Here is a 21,850-nt window from a genome sequence, read left to right as displayed (position 1 = left end):
TAATTAACTGTGAACATCAGTTTCCATGATGCATTTGATGTAATCAAATGAATATTCATTATCACTAGGTATATGACATTAAACAGCATGTTTCCCTTGAAAGTTGTTCCAGAGGATTCAATACGACTTACTGAGTATATATTCTAAACTGTCTCAGGCCAGTTGAAACAGATTTCTCCCTCCAGTATGTGGATATGCTCTTGAATACTTTTGAATGGAAGTTGATCATGAAAGAGAAGTTTATAAACAATGTTATGTGCAGGGAGTCTTAGTCCATTGTTTGATACGTATACAGCTTCATGCAGGTGCGATGAGGTGAGCAACTTCATTGTTAGGTATATTTCTGGAAGGTAGATTTTTATGCAGCCTAAGTCAAGTGAAGTCCCAGGTTGAAGTGCTTATCCCATACCTATATGCCCCATTCAAGGAATTTTAGTGCTTTTGCTTGTATCGTTACTTAGGCTACAGTACACCTCACTGTTTCTTTGATGTTTGCTCAGACTCAGCTCAGTCAGTGACTACATCTCAGTAGCTGCTGGACTTATTTGGCTCTTTTCTTTGTCTTCCAATTTAATGGTAAATTCTTCAAGGATCAAACAATTTGGTCATTCTATGAATATTAATACAACTAGTCATAAGTCCTTATCAAATGATATCCAAGTCTCCTATGCTGACATAAAATGGAATTGTCACTCCAGAGGCTTGCTGAGCTTCAATATGGACTTCTAACTTCATGATGAGTAAATAACCTTCATCAATTGCTTATAAGAAATTCATTTAAATTTTGACAATTATGTTGGGCTTGTCAAAGAGGGAAAAAGGACTTGCAGAACAAGCTTAACACCCTCACTTTAAATATAGGAATCCATAGATAATGACCCATTACAGAAATTGGCCATCTGGCCTAAAAACATGCTGTGGAATCGGAAGACCTACGTGAACACACACACATGCAACACAGACACACACACACACACACACACACACACACATATATATACACACACACACCCCAAAAATAATAAACTAATGTTTTTTAAATTTTCTAATATTAATATGTCATGCCCTTTCGTTATTTTGACAACTGATTTATTTTACATATGTGGATTCATGGCCCACAAAATAGTATTCATGATCAATGGGAATTATAAAGGTCAAGTGGACATTTTCATGAGTTCAAGGTTATAAATTTTTAATTTAATATTCCTCAGTACATGACCACCAAGAATTAGTGTGTGTGATATGGTGTGCGTGTGTGAGTGTGTGTGTGTGTGTGTGTCTGTCTGTCTGTCTATGTCTTCATGCCTATGTGTTCAAGCAGAAGACAGAGAAAGTAAATAGTATCCTCTTTTATAACTTTCTACACAATTTTCTCAATTCAAAGTCTTTCACTTATACTGATGCTATCTTTCTGTGCACAAGCTCCAGAAATTCTTTCCCTGTCATCATAGCACTGGGGTTATAGTTGTATACAACCATAACTGTTTTAAAGTGCGGGCACAGAAATTTGAATTCTCTTCTTTCTGCAGCAAATTCTTTCCCACACTAGGTTATCTCTTATCATCACTTCTGAGTAATTCTGGAGACTGCTGTTTTCATTCTCTGTAAACTTGGTAAATTATATTTACAGCCAGGATTTGGAATTTCTAAGGTCTGATAATAAAACCTACCCCATGTCGACTAAGAGCTTTTAGAATGTGGCCATTGCTATTTACTTTTCATAATTTCAAATGTCTCTTCCTAAACAGAAATCAATGTGTTTTGATAATCATAATTTAGAATGTTTCCAACTGATTTAAAATGCTACTTCAAATTGTTAATTCATTTCTGTTTTTTTGTATCATGACATGATTTGGGCTTCTGGAAATAGTAAGTTCAAGCAGAAATAAAAGTTTAGACATACTGTATCTACACAGCTAAGGCTTAAGCAGCCAACAAGCATTTCTCTAACTGACATGTTTACAAAGGTTTCCTTTGAAAAAATAAACTAAAAAGTCAGAAATTTTGCTAGTTCAACACTCTGGGTACAAGTAGTTGAAATGACTGATCGTCTCTGTCAGACTGAGGATTTCCTCCCGATGCAGTGCAGTGTCAGCAATCAATGTTGTCTCTTTTCTCTTGATCCATCTGACTAATTCCAGATACCTCATCTAACTGAAGCGGTGATTTGAAATATTGCTGCATTCACTGGCCAGTTCAGTATAGAAAGAACTGGAAATGATATCTAAAAGGAGAAGACTCAAACTGAGCAAAGCATACTCTAGCTAATACTGCAAGGTAACATGGTGATCAACATAGTTGGTTTCTGACAGACCTGTGTTTCATCTGTGGATGTGTAAAAGATATAACACTGTGAAAATCTACATATTCTTAGAGATGTAAAATTCCTCCTCTGTTCACTGTGAGGATAAAATTAAATTGATCATGCAATATTCGTAGTGGGAACTACGTCAAACTAATAACCATACATGATAGCAATTGTTATTTGGACTCTCTTCTTGATGCTGTTCTTTCACAGCAAGTCTGTTATCAATTAATATTCAAAATATAACTGAAAGGAATGCCTCTACCGAAAACAGTTGCTTATCTGAAACCTAAGAGAATACATATTCTATGAAACTCCACATGACTTTTCCTCTTCTCCTTCTTCCTCTTCTTCTTCCTCCTCTCCTTCTTCTTCTTCCTCTTCCTCTTCTTCTTCTCCTCCTCCTCCTTCTTCATTCTTCCTCTTCCTCTGCCTCCCTCCTCCCCTCTTACTCTCTCTCTCTCTCTCTCTCTCTCTCTCTCTCTCTCTCTCTCTGTCACACACACACACACACACACACACACACACACACACACTTGCTCTTTCTTAGAAGATCTAGGGTAAGGCAAGCCTCAAACTCCTTATGTATGATAAAAACTTATCCTGAGTCCTGGGATGAACAGCTCAAGTCATTATATCTGGTTAAGTTATAGAAGAATGTATATCAGTGCCTAGTAAATGCTAGGGATGCATTGTTCTGAAGTTTATGTCCAGCCCCCATCCACTTCCTAAAGCACAACATTTTCTAGCTTTAAATTGTTCAGACAGCATCTCATGAACATTATGTTGGTTTTAATTTTACTGTGTAATTGAAAATGACCTTGAATTTCTGTTCTTTGCATCCCTACTTCTCGAATGCTGGAAGTACAGCTGTGTGCTGCCACACTGAGTTTTTTCTTTCTTCCTTGCCATAAAAATAATAATGAACAATTCATCTAATGTACAAGACATGTGGAGGAGGAGCTGTGACTCAAGATATTTGAGACATACACACACACACTCAAGATATTTGAAACACACACACACACACACACACACATTTATATCACAGCTCCGTCTATTTGTTCAGTTTTCACAGGTAAAGACACTGTGTGTCATGTACAAAATCCCCATGCAAATTAATTTTAGCTAACAAACCAGTCAAGCATTTTGCTCCTTCCCATTCTAATTTGTTTGGAATGCTAATCACTATACCACACCTCCTTGACAACTGTTTTGCCTTGCAAATTCACAGATGCACACTCAGTGTAATGGCAGTTGACCAGGAGAGATTTTGCTAAAGTGTGTGGTGTTTTGTTATATCCAGGTTCCTTTAATTAAAATTTCAGACCTATGATATATCCTTACTGAAAACTGCACTTTGTTTATACTGAAAATACTATCTTTTAGAAATATTAAGGGTTGATGCTGAAAAGATGGTTTAGTCAACAAAGGGCTTGCCACACTACATCAAGACCTGAGTTTGAGCACCAGAAACCATGGGCTGCAGCTTGATTTCTATTACTAGGATAAAACATCATAACCAATTACAACTTAATACAGAAACACTTTGTCTTAAGATTAGATCATCATAAGGGAAAGTGAAGGCAGAAACTTGAAGATAGAAACCAAAGCTGCCACGAAGAAACACTGCTTAATTGTTTGTTATCCATGGCATTCTCAGCCTGGTATCTTCTACAACCCCAAACAAACTGCCAAGGTGTGGCCTCACAATATTCCTAACTCCAATACTCATTCTTTACAAGGAAAAGGCCCAGGAACCAGTCTTTGGGAACATTTTTGTCAGAAGCAATAGTAGGAGGTATGCTTCAGATTATAATCTGCAACAGTTTTGCTTTATAGGCGAAGCCCAAGAGAATTCATTTTAGGAAAGATTCCTGATATTAATATACGTTCCTTGTTATTATTAAACATATATTGCAATCATTAGGTACTAGCACACCCCTTTTGAGCAGATAGCTGCAGATCTATGAAGATGTACTCTCTTGCAGTAATGCTATATAGACAAATAGATGACTTCTTAATTCTTAAGGATGATCCTACAAGAATTACTGAAATATCAGTGATTATTAAGCTCTCTTAATAGTAGTACTGCTAGTAGATCCCTTTCTGATAGTCAAAACTGCAATGAGAATTCTGTCAGTCTCCCATGTGTCACCAAGTAATTGATTCTTAGACAGTAACCATACTTTCTATTACTCAGAACACATTCCAAAAGATTGTCAAAACAATTAGCTAAGGTCACGTAAAGGGAACTAACAATTTAGTATAGGTAAAAGAAGATAAAATATCATCTGGGTTAATCTACACAAAACTTCAGTAATAGCTTAGTTATTATTTTCAACTCTCTATGAACCTGTGAAGATGTGACAGGTGGTGGATGTTTAACTAGATAATTACTCCTAATGGCTATGCATGTAAACACTCTCAGTTGTAAACTTCTATGTCATTTATGATTTGCTTTTATGTGTGAACGTGTGATGAACTTTTTAACATGTGATCATGTATTCTGAAAGTTATATAAGTACTGAGGACAAAAAGATGCGAAAGAGAATTTTTCCCTTTTCCCATTCAGGATCTTTCTGCTTTTCCCCTTAGATAGCTTTCATAAGAAATATTTTATAACTTAGTAATAAATATTATAATCACTTCTCAAAGTACCCCCCCTTTTACTGTAACTTCTGACTAGCTGGTGGAAAGTTCTATCTGTGCAGTTCCTGCTGAGATAGCACAAAGTCTACTTACTTAATCCTTTGCTGTTTTAGGAAGAGGTGTTAAGTGCTAGAAACTTGCAGTTTCTAGGCAGTTCAGCTACAGTAGCAAGGTAATTTAGTCTCAGATAAGTAAATATTTTTATTATTACACAGCAACCCTAAATATGTCATAAGACAAAGTCTTATCCCTGTATCTTGTAAGGAAAAGTCGTATCCTCTCCCGATGCTCTTTCCTTTCTCTGCCTTATGAAAAACTGACAAGAAAGAGGACCCTGCCAAAGTTGGCACTGGCACATTTTTTTTCAGTTGAAGATTCCTCTTCCAAGATGATCCTAGTTTGTTTCAAGTTGACAAAAGGAAGTAGTCAAGCAGTATGCAATGTAAAAAGGAGGACAACTAAAAAATTTCTAATTCTACCAGTGAGAAAATAAGGAGGTTAAGCAGTAATAGCTGTTGTGTGCTAGGAATAGTCAGTTTAACCAATTTTCAAGATACAGCTTCTGTTATGAAAACTTATCTCAAGAAGAAGATATTTAAAGGAGATAAAGAGCAACCTTAATAAGAGGATTAAAGGGGGACAGGGATGAGGCAGTAGGCTATTATAGGGACTACTGTGACAGACAAGTAACTATAAACACCCCTTGAACATACATTTGGGACACTACCATTGTAGAACCTTCCTAAGCTACACACACACACACACACACACACACACACACACACACACACACACACATTATATGAAAGGAAGATAGATGGAGTCATTAAAGATGAAGTTCTAAATAGATATCATATGTCACCATGTAAAACGTTTGGCCAGGAATGCCTTGCATATTGTTAAATCATTGATAAAAACAATACCATAGATCACCCCTCCCATCACAGGCCATTTGTCTGGGTATTATTTACTCTCTATAACATGATCATAAATGTATAGTGCTGAGGATAACATACAATGTCAAACATGGAGAAGTAGAGCCATAGCCCAGGTAAATGTTTCATTCATATTGGCTAGTGTTTATGATGCTGGAAGGGAAAAAATATTTAGATATAGGTCCTATAATCTATAACAGTCAGTTGGTTAAAAAATGTACTCACTTAATAGTGGTATAATGTGTGAATAAACAACCTCTTTTCTTTTACAATGTATTTGAGCCCCACTCCGTGAGACAGAATTCATATCTGACAGTGATAAAGTAGCCACAAATCTGAGAATATATATATATATGTATATGTATACATGTATATATATATATGTGTGTATATATATGAGTGTGTTTGTGTATGTGTATTTTCACATACATTTAGAGAAAAGCAATAATTTTATTATTCTAAAGGAACATAGCAATAAAATGAATGGCTCCTGCTAATGTACTGTTGTTATAGGTGTAGATCAGTGCCATGTTCTGCCTTCATAAGAGAAGCTTTCTTTCAGTTGAAGGGAACTAATATAGAGTTCAGATAGTGATGGAATTTTGAGCTCTCTATCATAAGTCTGATTTTTTTATCATACCCCTTACCTAAAGTATCAGGCATCTGTATGGAAGAGGAGGCAGAGAGAATGAAAGAGCCAGAGGTAGGTGATGACTTCAAAGAAACCGTATTTTCAAAACACAATCATACAGATACACATACGAAGTCATAGGAACTCTGACAGCCTGCATAAGTTCTGCGCAAGCTCAAACCAGATTAAAAGCTAGGACTGAGAAGGAAACATATATACAAAGTCTCATCTCCAGGCAAGAAGCTGTTGGTGATTGAAACTTGCTGACAAAGTGAAAACCAATTTTCTGAAAAGGAGTATCATGGTATACCAACTTCACTCACTAGAAAGGAAAAAAAAAAAACATGCCCTGGAGTGTTGGGCAGCACATTGTTGACTCTCCAGTTCCTTGTGTGTCTCTGTGTATACCTTGTCTTATTTTGTTTATTTGGGTATTATTTTGTCTTATTACTTTTGTCTTTATTTTTAGTTGATTTTCAGCTTTATATTCTTAAGAAAGGGAAAGATAGAGTTCTAGAAAAAGCATAAACTCGGATTTGTAGATAGGTTTGGAGTATTTGTGTAGATTTCAATGAGAAGAAAAATATAACCAAAATGTATTTTCTGTAATTTTATTTTTTAATTAAAGTAGTAAAACTTTAAATAGATAAATAACAAATAAGGTAGGAAAGAAATGAAGAAGACTTTGGATGGCAACCTCTAGTTTCTACAGTCACCTATACCAAAAGGAATGCACACTAAGTAAACACTAAATTTCTACAAATTACAGTGGATAATAAAACACTACATTCACAAAAATAGAAAAAAATTAGGGTTTATCAAGTAACATGGAGAAAGTATCATTGTATTGCAATAAAAATTTACTTAAAAAATGATAGTTTAATCTTGTATGTTTTAGAAAAGTTGGAAGGCATAAAAGGTCTGACTTTTCAGGCCTTTTTTGGTTTTAGAAAAGAGTTTAATTTAAGAAACACGTCTATCTGCAGCATGGTCTTTATACTGGAAGAACAAATTCTTATTTTACTCTTTTCATGGCTATTTATACATATCACGGTGATTAATTTTGTTGTCAACTTGACAGGATCTAAAATCACCTAGGAGACAAACTTCAGGAAATATCTATAATGTGGGTTCTAAATTTCATTGATTAAAGGGGAAAGACTCCACCTATGTTTAGGCAACATCAGCATTCACCTCTTTCTATTTGCTAACAATAGAGGGTGGGTTACTAGCTGTGTATTATTACTTCTCCTGTTCACTGTATCATGAACTCTAATCTCAAATAAGCCATTTATTTGTTAAGTAGTCTTTTTCAGATATTTTGGCATAAGAACAGGCAAAGGAAAAAAGATATTTCATTGTAATTTGTCATAATTATAGAGGTAGGATGTTAGAAAGAGGCATGGTCCTTTGTCCTCATGTCCAAGGATAGTGGCAAGCTGGATCCTTAGATAATCCCAATTTGGTCCTAACAAATATTCCTTGGCCCTAAGGTAAAAACTATCTTTAATCTATTTTTAGATTATATTTGATATTAAAAACTATATTGGACCCACAGATAAGTTTACATACATCTATTTCTTGCCCTTGGTTTTATCTTCTCTGTAAAGTATGGCATGTTTATGTCTGAATATATGTTTCCTCTTTATGTGGTAGAATCTTTAAATAGAAGAACCTAGCTTTATGATAACACATACTGCTCTTCTTTTTTTATCTTTATTAACTTGAGTACTTCTTATTTACCTTTCGATTGTTATTCCCCTTGCCGGTTTCTGGGTCCAAATCCCCCTAACCCCTCCCCGCCCCTTATATATGGGCTTCCCTCCCCATCCTCCCCCCAGTACCACCCTCCCCCCACAATCACGTTCACTAGGTATTCAGTCTTGACAGGACAAAGGGCTTCCCCTTCCACTGGTGCTCTTACAAGGCTATTCATTGCTACCTATGAGGTGGGAGCCCAGGGTCAATTCATGTATAGTCTTAGGGTAATGGTTTAGTCACTGGAAGCTGTGGTTGGTTGGCATTGTTGTTCATATGGGGTCAGGAGCCCCTTCAAGCTCTCCCAGTCCTTTCTCTGATTCCTTCAAAGGAGGTCCTGTTCTCAGTTCAGTGGTTTGCTGCTGGCATTCACCTATGTATTTGCTGTATCTGGATGTGTCTCTCAGGAGAGGTCTACATCCGGTTCTTGTCAGCCTGCACTTCTTTGCTTCATCCATCTTATCTAGTTTGGTGGCTGTATATGTATGGGCCACATGTGGGGCTGGCTCTGAATGGGTGTTCCTTCTGCCTCTGTTCTAAACTTTGCCTCCCTATTCCCTGCCAAGGGTATTCTTGTTCCCCTTTTAAAGAAAGAGTGAACACATACTGCTCTTATTGTGTGTGTGTGTGTGTGTGTGTGTGTGTGTGTGTGTGTGTGTGTGATATACATGATAATGTCTGGGTATGTTTGCTGACAGAGGGCAGAGGAAGACATCATGCATCTTTCTCTACCACTCTTTCTTTTTCCCATGATACAGGGATACTCTTTCCCAACTTTTACAGACATATTAATAAATCTTTTTCCATAGCTACTCAATTTGAACACATTATTGTACGGGAATTCCCTTAATTAATTGATTGGGTAATAAAGATGAAAAGAAGACAATCATTGAATGAGAAAGAGGAGGTGAATCTTCCAGGTCCTAGAGAGGAAAAGGGGACTAAGGAAGAAGAAACAGGCTTTAAACAGGGAGGCAAGAGGGAGAGGAGGCAGGATATAGACTGGGAACTGTTTGCCCTGGTAGCAGCCTCCCCCACAAGAAGATTTCTAACATAGAATAATTGGTGAGTTTAGAAGGATAGATTTCACACATAGTGGTTGTGTCTTCTGTTTATTTTAAACAAAGAGTACTGGTGTTTTCCATTCTAAGTGACCTAGATGAGCATGAGGGAAAGAACATAGCCAGGCAGAATTCAGCTAGGGTTTTGAATGGAAAGACTGTACAAAAGTCCAAGCTCCAGAGGAGAGGAAACCACTGGAGAGCCCAGACTGGCAAGAATGTCCCCAGAACTTACTATGGGGTGGTGAACTGGCAAGAGAGTGATCTTGGAAATCAGGAGAGGAATCGTTGGCATTTGAGAGAGAGGCGTTGCCTAGGAAAAACACACAGTCATGGATCTCAGACTCTGTACCAGGATAGGAACAGACACCGCCACTGCCAATACATAGCTGACTTTAGCATGGGTTCATTTTTAAAGCTACATGGCTACAATAACTCATAACCTCCAAAGCATTTGAATAGTCCAATGGACATAGTAAGGTTTTTCAAAATTTGGCTTTACATGTGTAACTTGTTCCATCAGCTATACTCCAAAGAGTGTGTAAACAACAAATCTAGCTTTAATCCCAGTAAGGAAAATATATATTATTTATTTGTTTTGATGAGCATTCATTTTTTTCTATGTCTTTTACATGTTTTGGTATGTCTTGACAGAAATTCATATTAAAAAATGTTCATGCCACAACTTTTGGTCTCAATTTCTCTTCTAGTTTTCTTTATGTGCTATGAAAAACATTAGAACTAAAAGCAACTTGGGAAAGAAAGAGTATATCTAACTTACACATTTAAGTCAAACCCCATCATTTAGGGAAAGGTTGAAGTGGGCTCTTAAAACAGTAACAATGGAGGCAGGGTGCTTGGGGACTCAATCTGGTTTGCTCAGGCTCATACTTAACTAACATTATAATACATCATGAGGGAACCTTCAGAGGGATTGGTGCCACCAATAATAGACTGAGTCTTTCTAAATCAATTAGCAAAGCAGTCTCTTACAGACAGGATGTTGAAGACAGATTATTTCATTGAGATGTCTTTTTTGGATGAATCTAGGTCATGTCAAATTGACAAGGCTAGGGAGGTCATATACTTCCTCTATGTCCACAAATGTACACTCATGTGTTTTATAAATGGTACGATTTTTCAGGAATACATGTTTAATAAATTTAGAAGAAAACTATTAATAACTTTACAGAACTATTACCCTACTAAAAAATCTTATCATTAGCAATTTTCTGAAGAACCAACACAAGACAAGGGAATTATGGCATTTGAACACACACACACACACACACACACACACACACACACACACACACACATGACTTGATAATAAAGAGACAAAATTCTGATTTTTCTCTAAGAAGACACCACTGGATTATATAGAGCTGATTATTATATTTTATAAGCACAGTGAAATAAATTGTTTTCCTGAAACTCGTAAAGTTACAGTCTGATCTTACTCATCAAATAGTTTACATACATGCTAGTTGTGTGTCTGTGAGAATTGGCTACTGAAAAATGTCTAGGTTTCTTTTGGAGATCCTATCTGACATCAGTGTTGTTAGTGAGCTAATGATCATTAAGCCAATTTCAGCAACTAACCCAAATATTATAGTATTTGAGATTTCAGAGTATTCAGGATATGTACCAGAGACAAAAATAAGTTTAATTTGTTTAATATTTGTATGAAACAAGTTTTAAAAGTTTTATTCTTTTTACATTTATGGATACATATATATGGATGTGGACAGATGAGAGAAGTTGCTCAAAAAGTTCAAAAGTAGGCATTGGATTTTTCACAGTTGAAGTTACAAACTGTTACTATCCACTAAGTGTGTTTGCTACAAACGGAACTAGAGTCCAGTGAAAAGCTGCAAGCACTGTCAACTACCAAGTGATCTCTCCACTTCTTATATAGTATACTTTCAATTATGACCTGAGGCATTATTAAATCTTTCACTGAAAATAGCATGAGCATTTTTCTTACCAGAGGAATCTTTGCTTAAACTTAAACTAGTTTTTGACAAAATGTGTAAGAAAAGCTATTCACGTTTACACAGTCCCCAAAATAGCTGAAAAGAAACAACACAAGAAAGAGCTTAAACACCACACATGTGCACGCACGCAAACACAGACACACCCTGTTTCTCTCCCTTATACATTCAACCAATGTTGTGTTGAGACCATTGAGTGCAACCATTGATTGTAAAAGTTTAAATTCACAGAGGATGGAAGGAAGATGTAGGAAGACAAAGATGATCCAGATTCTGTGTGGCATTAAATAGCCCACAGGTAGCTGTGAATATCTTATAAGGGATGGATAATTACAGGATAATTTGTCTTATCTAGTTCCAGAGGGAAAAGACTTCATCATGGCTAGGAAGTATCAAAGCAGGACGAAAAGCTGCAAGATCACATCTTGTAACAGAAATCCAGAGCAGACAGAGAGAACCAGAATTAAGCTGCCTCAGGCTCATGCCACCATAGCCAAAGCTGCTCCTACTGGCCTGCCTTCCCCTCCTCCATGAGTCTGGTGTCCTAACTGGCCACTACAAACAAACCATGGATAAGTTTATTTAGTCGAATATATTGTCACAGCAATGAGAAGAATAACGAATACCATCATCTCCCTGAAAGGAGAAGTGCTGGCCACCTCAACAGATTCCTGACTTTTCACAAAGCATTCATTCACAAGAAAGAAGTGAGTCTCTGGTATCATCAAAAGACCACAGCTGTTAAAACTCATTATTTGTGTAGTTTCCAGGGATGACAAGTTCAGGTTGAAAAGAGAGAACCAAAGTTAGTTATTCAAAAGCTCTTAATGTTGCACAAAGCCGTTTTCACTACAATGCCTTAATTAAAAGTCGCCCCTTAATTATTTATGTGCCACCCAGTGCATTCCAATGATGTCCCTAGAAGTGGCAGCTAACCTTCTGCAGAGTAGGGAGCATTGCATACAGTGACTCTGTGACATTCATTCAGACTACTCCCTGATTCTTCCAGTCTGCCTTCAACTGCAGAGAAAGGTGAGAGCTCATGAGGGCTCTCATGAGATTAAGAGCTATGAAAGTGCTGGCATTTGGGGATACTCATTTAAGGTCCAGAGAAATGTAAAACTCTAAAGTTTTTGTTTGATTGTATTGTTTTGTTTTTGTTTTTGATGTTTTAAAAACATCAGCTCACAGGAGAACAATCAGGCTGAGACTCGAACAGATTTTAAAGAACTAATAACAACCCTGATGAAAGAAAAGTGACAAGTTATCTAAAGCAGCCTCCTGGTGAGCAGACTACTCTGAGGTTGCAGGAGCAACTTCTGGCAAACTCCACCCGTGGGCAGGTGAGCTAAGAACACTTGAGAGAGAAGGATCCCAATCTGGGCCGTCTCCATAGTCCCCAAAGCAAAGAGCAAGGATTCATTGGATTCTTATATTCCTAGTTGTTTGAGGGTGGAAGCAGGAGGAGCAAAGTGCTCAAAGTCATCTTTGGCTACATCACTGTGTTTGAGGCCAGGCTAAGCTTTGTAACACCTTATCTCAGAAAGCAAACACGCAAAGGAAAATCACAGAAAACAAACAAATGAGCCACATAGGCACTCACAACACCTCCAGCATCCTGACAGGATGGGAGAAATGTCTTTCCACTTGGACATCTATGGCAAGAAAGCTACAGACCGTGAACTTTCACATTTTGATGAGCAGAGAGAAAAATTGAGGATGTATCCTGGTGTCCACGAAGCAGGTCAGCCAACATCTGTGCAGCTGCTGGTGGGAGGTGGTGGAAGAAGGCATTGTGGGAATCTCTTTGACCAGTGAGACTCATGAAGGGAAAACATCCAGTCTGTTAAACTGAATTTTGGATTCACATATCGGAGTCAAAAAAAAAAATAAAAAAAAAAAGAAAAGGAAAAAAGAAAAAGAGAGGTCAGGTTCAGGGCTTTTGGTCTTTCAGTGACTTGAGTGCGGTCCTTGATCCCTTTGGAGTTGAGTTGTTTTCAGGGTGAGAGATATGGATCTATTTTCATTTCTATGTATGCTGCTATTCACACCCTCTGTCAGTCAAGATGCTGACCTTTTCCCCAGTGTGTAATTTTGTTTGCTTTGTGAAAAACAAGGTGTTTTTACCTGTATGGGATTACATCTGGAGCTGAGTCTTCAATTCTATACATTGATCAATGTGTCTATTACGTCAATAAAATGCTTTTTTTTATTACTGTAAGCTTTTTAATACAACTTGAAATCAGGGGGAAAAAGTTTAAATCCACTGTAATGACATGTATTCTGTGTTTTTCTTCAGTTGACCATACAAAGTTCTCCCTTCAACCATTTCCATGGACATAAATATCAATAATTTATCAATTAAATTCAAATACATTCATTTAGTCAATTTCAGGTTAGTCTACCAAATCAACTGCAAGACCTCAACTCAAATATGAGGGATGATTCTACTACAAAAATCATAACTTTTAACAACTTATGGCATCTATAATTTATTATTTGAGTATGTGCTTAGACAATATCCCCTGTAAATTTAACTTGGCTTAAACCTCATGAAAAATGTAATGTAGCAGTTTTATCCAGTTCTTCCACACAGTGCCATGCTCCGAGAACTAAGACTCAGACTCAAGATATATTTACAAATACCTTGACTATATAGTGAGGCTCTTCTCTAAGTAGATCACAATTTAGAATAACTGACTTATTTTAACCTACATTCTGTAACATGCCCACTTAACCATGTTCAGGTACTATGTGTCTCTCTCCTCACATCTTCCAAGGTGAATCTCCTGCCGCATTCTATTTCAGAATTATGATTTCTCCCAGATTTCCCACTTCTTATGTACCACCTAAATGATAAGCCGTCAGATTTATTATTAACAAGTGCCATAGTCATATTGATATTAGATATTCTCTCAATAATCCCCCTTTGAAGTACAATAAATGTCTCTTTTTCAAATATAAATTGAATAAAATTATAAAAATTATAATAGTTATAAGGTGTGATATATATTTACAATGTCAAGTAAATAATATGTGGTAATTAAGAAAAATATCCTATTATCTATCCTGTCCTGGTAAGTTCAGAGTTCTGGATCTATATCACATTTTGTCCTAACTTGAATTAACAACCTAACACCATCTTTTTAGGTCTAATAAATCTTCTTAAATATAACAACTTAACCTTTTACTGAGACTATGATTATCTTGTATTCAACCCCAAAAGACAACTAAGAAGAAATATTTCCTGATTAAGTAGGAAGTGCAGACAAACACTTTCAAAGTTTTAATTATGGCAGACAGTTGGCTGTGGAGATCTCTTCAAAGTATTCTAAGAGATTGGAGCACTGTCTTCAGCCCTCTTGTTCAAAGTATCTGACAAACCTTATGTGAAGCAGGAATTACCAAGGATTTGCTTACCCTGTATTGGCAAATCTTGGCAATCAAGTTCCATGCATTTGTTTTCATTTTGATTTCTTTTCTTTTCTGGATGGCATTCTGTCTGTCGATTAAGTTAGGGCACTTTCTTTTTCAAGAAGCTACCTTGCCACAAATGCAGACAGCTCTAAGTGGTGTTTCTTTGGAGCTCATCATCTTCTTCTTCTAAGTTCAATGAGGTACAGCTGGGATCTGATATGTTTTGAAAGACCCTCAGACCGAGGAGACTCTTGCTCCAATCCTGAGGACACCCACCAACCCACAAACATATGGGACTCAGTCTTGATGGAAAAACAAGAGGTTTACTTTGGGAAACCAATGCACTGTGGCTTGACACGGTCCTCATGCAAGAGGAATGTGTAGAGCCCAGACCAGTAGAAATATACAGCTTATACAATCATTTAAGGTTACACAGTTTCATTAGCTCAGCTATTTTGGTGCCAAGGATATATGACTAGGCAGATGTTCTTGTTCTGGAGTTTCTGAGAAAAGGATGCAGCCATATCAATACAGCCATTTCAGTACCAAGGATGTCTGACTTGATATATGTTTTTCCATCCTGGGGTTCCCAGGACAAAGATCAAGGATATTTGTCTTGGCAGATGTTTCTATCCTGGTGTTCCCAGGACAAGGCTATAGCTATGTCAGCACATCTATGTCAGTACCAAGGACATCTAACTTGATATATGTTTTTCATCCTGCAGCACAATCTATAGTGGTCAGTCAGCTTCCCGGAGATGTTTCTTGCCTTGTAATTGCCCTGCAGTAAATACGATCTATACCATCTGTTTTATGATTGTGGGTTTTAAGAGAGTGGGTGGGAATTTGCTTTCTGTACTTTCTGGTCTATTGTCTAACGTCTAGGGTCTAAGCAAGGTACAGCTTTATTTTTTTTCATTAGTCTTTTATAATTTTTTTAAGTTTTTTTTATTTATTTAATACTTAATAATAATTATTTGGTTTCCGGGCAAACATCCCCCTCCCCCTCCCCTTCCTTATGGGTGTTCCCCTCCCAACCCTCCCCCCATTGCCGCGCTTCCCCCAACAGTCTAGTTCACTGGGGGTTCAGTCTTAGCAGGACCCAGGGCTTTTCCTTCCACTGGTGCTCTTACTAGGATATTCATTGCTACCTATGAGGTCAGAGTCCAGGGTCAGTCCATGTATAGTCTTTAGGTAGTGGCTTAGTCCCTGGAAGCTCTGGTTGCTTGGCATTGTTGTACATATGGGGTCTAGAGCCCCTTCAAGCTCTTCCAGTTCTTTCTCTGATTCCTTCAACGGGGGTCCTATTCTCAGTTCAGTGGTTTGCTGCTGGCATTCGCCTATGTATTTGCTGTATTCTGGCTGTGTCTCTCAGGAGCGATCTACATCCGGCTCCTGTCGGTCTGCACTTCTTTGCTTCATCCATCTTGTCTAATTGGGTGGCTGTATATGTATGGGTCACATGTGGGGCAGGCTCTGAATGGGAGTTCCTTCAGTCTCTGTTTTAATCTTTGCCTCTCTCTTCCCTGCCAAGGGTATTCTTGTTCCCCTTTTAGAGAAGGAGTGAAGCATTCACATTTTGATCATCCTTCTTGAGTTTCATTTGTTCTAGGCATCTAGGGTAATTCAAGCATTTGGGCTAATAGCCACTTATCAGTGAGTGCATACCATGTATGTCTTTCTGTGATTGGGTTAGCTCACTCAGGATGATATTTTCCAGTTCCAACCATTTGCCTACGAATTTCATAAAGCCGTTGTTTTTGATACCTGAGTAATATTCCATTGTGTAGATGTACCACATTTTCTGTATCCATTCCTCTGTTGAAGGGCATCTGGGTTTTTTCCATTTTCTGGCTATTATAAATAAGGCTGCAATAAACATAGTGGAGCACCTGTCTTTTTTATATGTTGGGGCATGTTTTGGGTATATGCCCAAGAGAGGTATAGCTGGATCCTCAGATAGTTCAATATCCAATTTTCTGAGGAACCAATAGACTGATTTCCAGAATGGTTGTACCAGTCTGCAATCCCACCAACAATGGAGGAGTGTTCCTCTTTCTCCACATCCTCGCCAGCATCTGCTGTCACCTGAGTTTTTGATCTTAGCCATTCTCACTGGTGTGAGGTGAAATCTCAGGGTTGTTTTGATTTGCATTTCCCTTATGACTAAAGATGTTGAACATTTCTTTAGGTGTTTCTCAACCATTCGGCATTCCTCAGCTGTGAATTCTTTGTTTAGCTCTGAACCCCATTTTTTAATAGGGTTATTTGTCTTCCTGCGGTCTAACTTCTTGAGTTCTTTGTATATTTTGGATATAAGGCCTCTATCTGTTGTAGGATTGGTAAAGATCTTTTCCCAATCTGTTGGTTGCTGATTTGTCCTAACCACAGTGTCCTTTGCCTTACAAAAGCTTTGCAGTTTTATGAGATCCCATTTGTTGATTCTTGATCTTAGAGCATAAGCCATTGGTGTTTTTTTCAGGAAATTTTTTCCAGTGCCCATGTGTTCCAGATGCTTCCCTAGTTTTTCTTCTATTAGTTTGAGTGTATCAGGTTTGATGTGGAGGTCTTTGATCCACTTGGACTTAAGCTTTGTACAGGGTGATAAGCATGGATCAGTCTGCATTCTTCTACATGTTGACCTCCAGTTGAACCAGCACCATTTGCTGAAAATGCTATCTTTTTTCCATTGGATGGTTTTGGCTCCTTTGTCAAAAATCAAGTGACCATAGGTGTGTGGGTTCATTTCTGGGTCTTCAATTCTATTCCATTGGTTTATATGTCTGTCTCTGTACCAATACCATGCAATTTTTATCACTATTGCTCTGTAATACTGCTTGAGTTCAGGGATAGTGATTCCCCCTGAAGTCCTTTTATTGTTGAGGATAGTTTTAGCTATCCTGGGTTTTTTGTTATTCCAGATGAATTTGCAAATTGTTCTGTCTAACACTTTGAAGAATTGGATTGGTATTTTGATGGGGATTGAATTGAATCTGTAGATTGCTTTTGGTAAAATGGCCATTTTTACTATATTAATCCTGCCAATCCATGAGCATGGAAGATCTTTCCAACTTCTGAGGTCTTCTTCAATTTCTTTCCTCAGTGTCTTGAAGTTCTTATTGTACAGATCTTTTACTTGCTTGGTTAAAGTCACACTGAGGTACTTTATATTATTTGGGTCTATTATGAAGGGTGTCGTTTCCCTAATTTCTTTCTCGGCTTGTTCCTCTTTTGTGTAGGGGAGGGCTACTGATTTATTTGAGTTAATTTTATACCCAGCCACTTTGCTGAAGTTGTTTATCAGCTTTAGTAGTTCTCTGGTGGAACTTTTGGGATCACTTAAATAAACTATCATATCATCTGCAAATAGTGATATTTTGACTTCTTCTTTTCCGATCTGTATCCCCTTGACCTCCTTTTGTTGTCCTTGATTGCTCTGGCTAGAACTTCAAGAACTATATTGAATAAGTAGGGAGAGAGTGGGCAGCCTTGTCTAGTCCCTGATTTTAGTGGGATTGCTTCAAGTTTCTCTCCATTTAGTTTAATGTTAGCAACTGGTTTGCTGTATATGGCTTTTACTATGTTTAGGTATGGGCCTTGAATTCCTATTCTTTCCAGGACTTTTATCATGAAGGGGTGTTGAATTTTGTCAAATGCTTTCTCAGCATCTAATGAAATGATCATGTGGTTTTGTTCTTTTAGTTTGTTTATATAATGGATCATGTTGATGGTTTTCCATATATTACATCATCCATGCATGCCTGGGAATAAGCCTACTTAATCATGGTGGATGATTGTTTTGATGTGCTCTTGGATTCGGTTTGCCAGAATTTTATTGAGTATTTTTGCGTCGATATTCATAAGGGAAATTGGTCTGAAGTTCTCTTTCTTTGTTGTGTCTTTGTGTGGTTTAGGTATAAGAGTAATTGTGGCTTCATAGAAGGAATTCGGGAGTGATCCATCTGTTTCAATTTTGTGGAATAGTTTGGATAATATTTGTATGAGGTCTTCTATGAAGGTTTGATAGAATTCTGCACTAAACCCGTCTGGACCTGGGCTCTTTTTGGTTGGGAGACTTTTAATGACTGCTTCTATTTCCTTAGGAGTTATGGGGTTGTTTAACTGGTTAACTGTTCCTGATTTAACTTCGGTACCTGATATCTGTCTAGGAAATTATCCATTTCCTGTAGATTTTCAAGTTTTGTTGAATATAGGCTTTTATAGTAAGATCTGATGATTTTTTGAATTTCCTCTGAATCTGTAGTTATGTCTCCCTTTTCATTTCTGATTTTGTTAATTTGGACACACTCTCTGGGTCCTCTCGTTAGTCTGGCTAAGGGTTTATCTATCTTGTTGATTTTCTCAAAGAACCAACTTTTGGTTCTGTTGATTCTTTCTATGGTCCTTTTTGTTTCTACTTGGTTGATTTCAGCTCTGAGTTTGATTATTTCCTGTCTTCTACTCCTCCTTGGTGTATTTGCTTCTTTTTGCTCTAGAGCTTTTTGGTGTGCTGTCAAGCTGCGGACATATGCTCTTTCCTGTTTCTTTCTGCAGGCACTCAGCGCTATGAGTTTTCCTCTTAGCACAGCTTTCATTGTATCCCATAAGTTTGGGTATGTTGTACCTTCATTTTCATTAAATTCTAAAAAGTTTTTAATTTCTTTCTTTATTTTTCCTTGACTAGGTTATCATTGAGTAGAGCATTGTTTAATTTCCACGTATATGTGGGCATTCTCCCCTTATTGTTAATGAAGACCATTTTTAGGCCATGGTGGTCTGATAGCACGCATGGGATTATTTCTATCTTTCTGTACCTTTTGAGGCCCGTTTTTTGACCAACTATATGGTCAATTTTGGAGAAAGTACCATGAGGAGCTGAGAAGAAGGTATATCCTTTTGCTTTAGGATAGAATGTTGTATAAATATCTGTTAAGTCCATTTGGCTCATGACTTCTCTTAGTCTTTCTACGTCTCTCTGTAATTTCTGTTTCCATGATCTGCCCATTGATGAGAGTGGGGTGTTGAAATCTCCCACTATTATTGTGTGAGGTGCAATGTGTGTTTTGAGCTTTAGTAAGGTTTCTTTTACGTATGTAGGTGCCCTTGTATTTGGGGCATAGATATTTAGGATTGAGAGTTCATCTTGGTGGATTTTTCCTTTTAATTGAAAATTGATTTTATTTGATATTAGAATGGCTACTCCTGCTTGCTTCTTCTGACCATTTGCTTGGAAAGTTGTTATCCAGCCTTTCACTCTGAGGTAGTGTCTGTCTTTGTCTCTGAGGTGTGTTTCCTGTAGGCAGCAGAATGCAGGGTCCTCGTTGCGTATCCAGTTTGTTAATCTATACTTTTTATTGGGTAGTTGAGGCCATTGATGTTGAGAGATATTAAGGAATAGTGATTATTGCTTCCTGTTATATTGATATTTGGATGTGAGGTTATGTTTGTGTGCTTTCATTCTCTTTGTTTTGTTGCCAAGACGATTAGTTTCTTGCTTCTTCTAGGGTATAGCTTGCCTCCTTATGTTGGGCTTTACCATTTATTATCCTTTGTAGTGCTGGATTTGTAGAAAGATATTGTGTAAATTTCGTTTTGTCATGGAATATCTTGGTTTCTCCATCTATGTTAATTGAGAGTTTTGCAGGATACAGTAACCTGGGCTGGCACTTGTGTTCTCCTAGGGTCTGTATGACATCTGTCCAGGATCTTCTGGCCTTCATAGTTTCTGGTGAAAAGTCTGGTATGATTCTGATAGGTCTGCCTTTATATGTTACTCGACCTTTTTCCCTTACTGCTTTTAATATTCTTTCTTTATTTTGTGCGTTTGGTGTTTTGACTATTATGTGACGGGAGCTGTTTCTTTTCTGGTACAATCTATTTGGAGTTCTGTAGGCTTCTTGTATGCCTACGGGTATCTCTTTTTTTAGGTTAGGGAAGTTTTCTTCTATGATTTTGTTGAAGATATTTACTGGTCCTTTGAGCTGGGAGTCTTCACTCTCTTCTATACCTATTATCCTTAGGTTTGATCTTCTCATTGAGTCCTGGGGTACAGCTTTAAAGATTCTCATTCTTAAGAAATGGCTGCACTTGATCCATTCTTCTCACCCTGTACAAAGCTTAAGTCCAAGTGGATCAAGGACCTCCACATCAAACCAGATACACTCAAACTTATAGAAGAAAAGTGGGGAAGAATCTTGAACACATGGGCACTGCAGAAAATTTCCTGAACAATACACCAATGGCTTATGCTCTAAGATCAAGAATTGACAAATGGGATCTCATAAAACTGCAAAGAACAGTTTTGTAATGACAAAAAATCAAACAACAGATGGGAAAATATGTGTACCAATCCTACAACCGGTAGAGGGCTTAAGTCCAAAACATACAAAGAACGCAAGAAGTTAGACCGCAGGAAGACAAATAAACCTATTAAAAAATGGGGTTCAGAGCTAAACAAAGAATTCACAGCTGAGGAATGCCCAGTGACTGAGAAACACCTAACGAAATGTTCAACATCTTTAGTCATAAGGGAAATGCAAATCAAAACAACCCTGAGATTCCACCTCACACCAGTGAGAATGGCTAAGATCAAAAACTCAAGTGACAGCAGATGATGCAAGGATGTGGAGGAAGAGGAACACTCCTCCATTGTTGCTGGGATTGCAGACTGGTACAACCATTTTGGAGAGCAGTCTGGAGGTTCCTCAGAAAATTGGAAACTACCTGAGGACCCAACTATACCTCTCTTGGGTATGTACCCAAAAGATGCCCCAACATATAACAAAGATATGTGCTCCACTATGTTCATAGCAGCCTTATTTATTATAGCCAGAAGCTGGAAAGAACCCAGATGCCCTTCAACAGAGGAATGGATATAGAAAATGTGGGATATCTACACAATGGAATACTACTCAGCTATCAAAAACAATGACTTTATGAAATTCATAGGCAAATGGATAGAACTGGAAAATATCAGCCTGAGTGAGGTAACCCACTCACAGGAAAACACACATGATATGTACTCATTGATAAGTCGATATTAGCCCAAATGCTCGAGTTACCCTAGATGCACAGAAGACATGAAACTCAAGAAGGAT

This window comes from Rattus norvegicus, chromosome 5 (assembly GCF_021556685.1).
Source record: "Rattus norvegicus strain SHRSP/BbbUtx chromosome 5, alternate assembly SHRSP_T2T, whole genome shotgun sequence".
Lineage (NCBI taxonomy): Eukaryota > Metazoa > Chordata > Mammalia > Rodentia > Muridae > Rattus > Rattus norvegicus.
Note: the sequence above shows the minus strand (reverse complement) of the source record.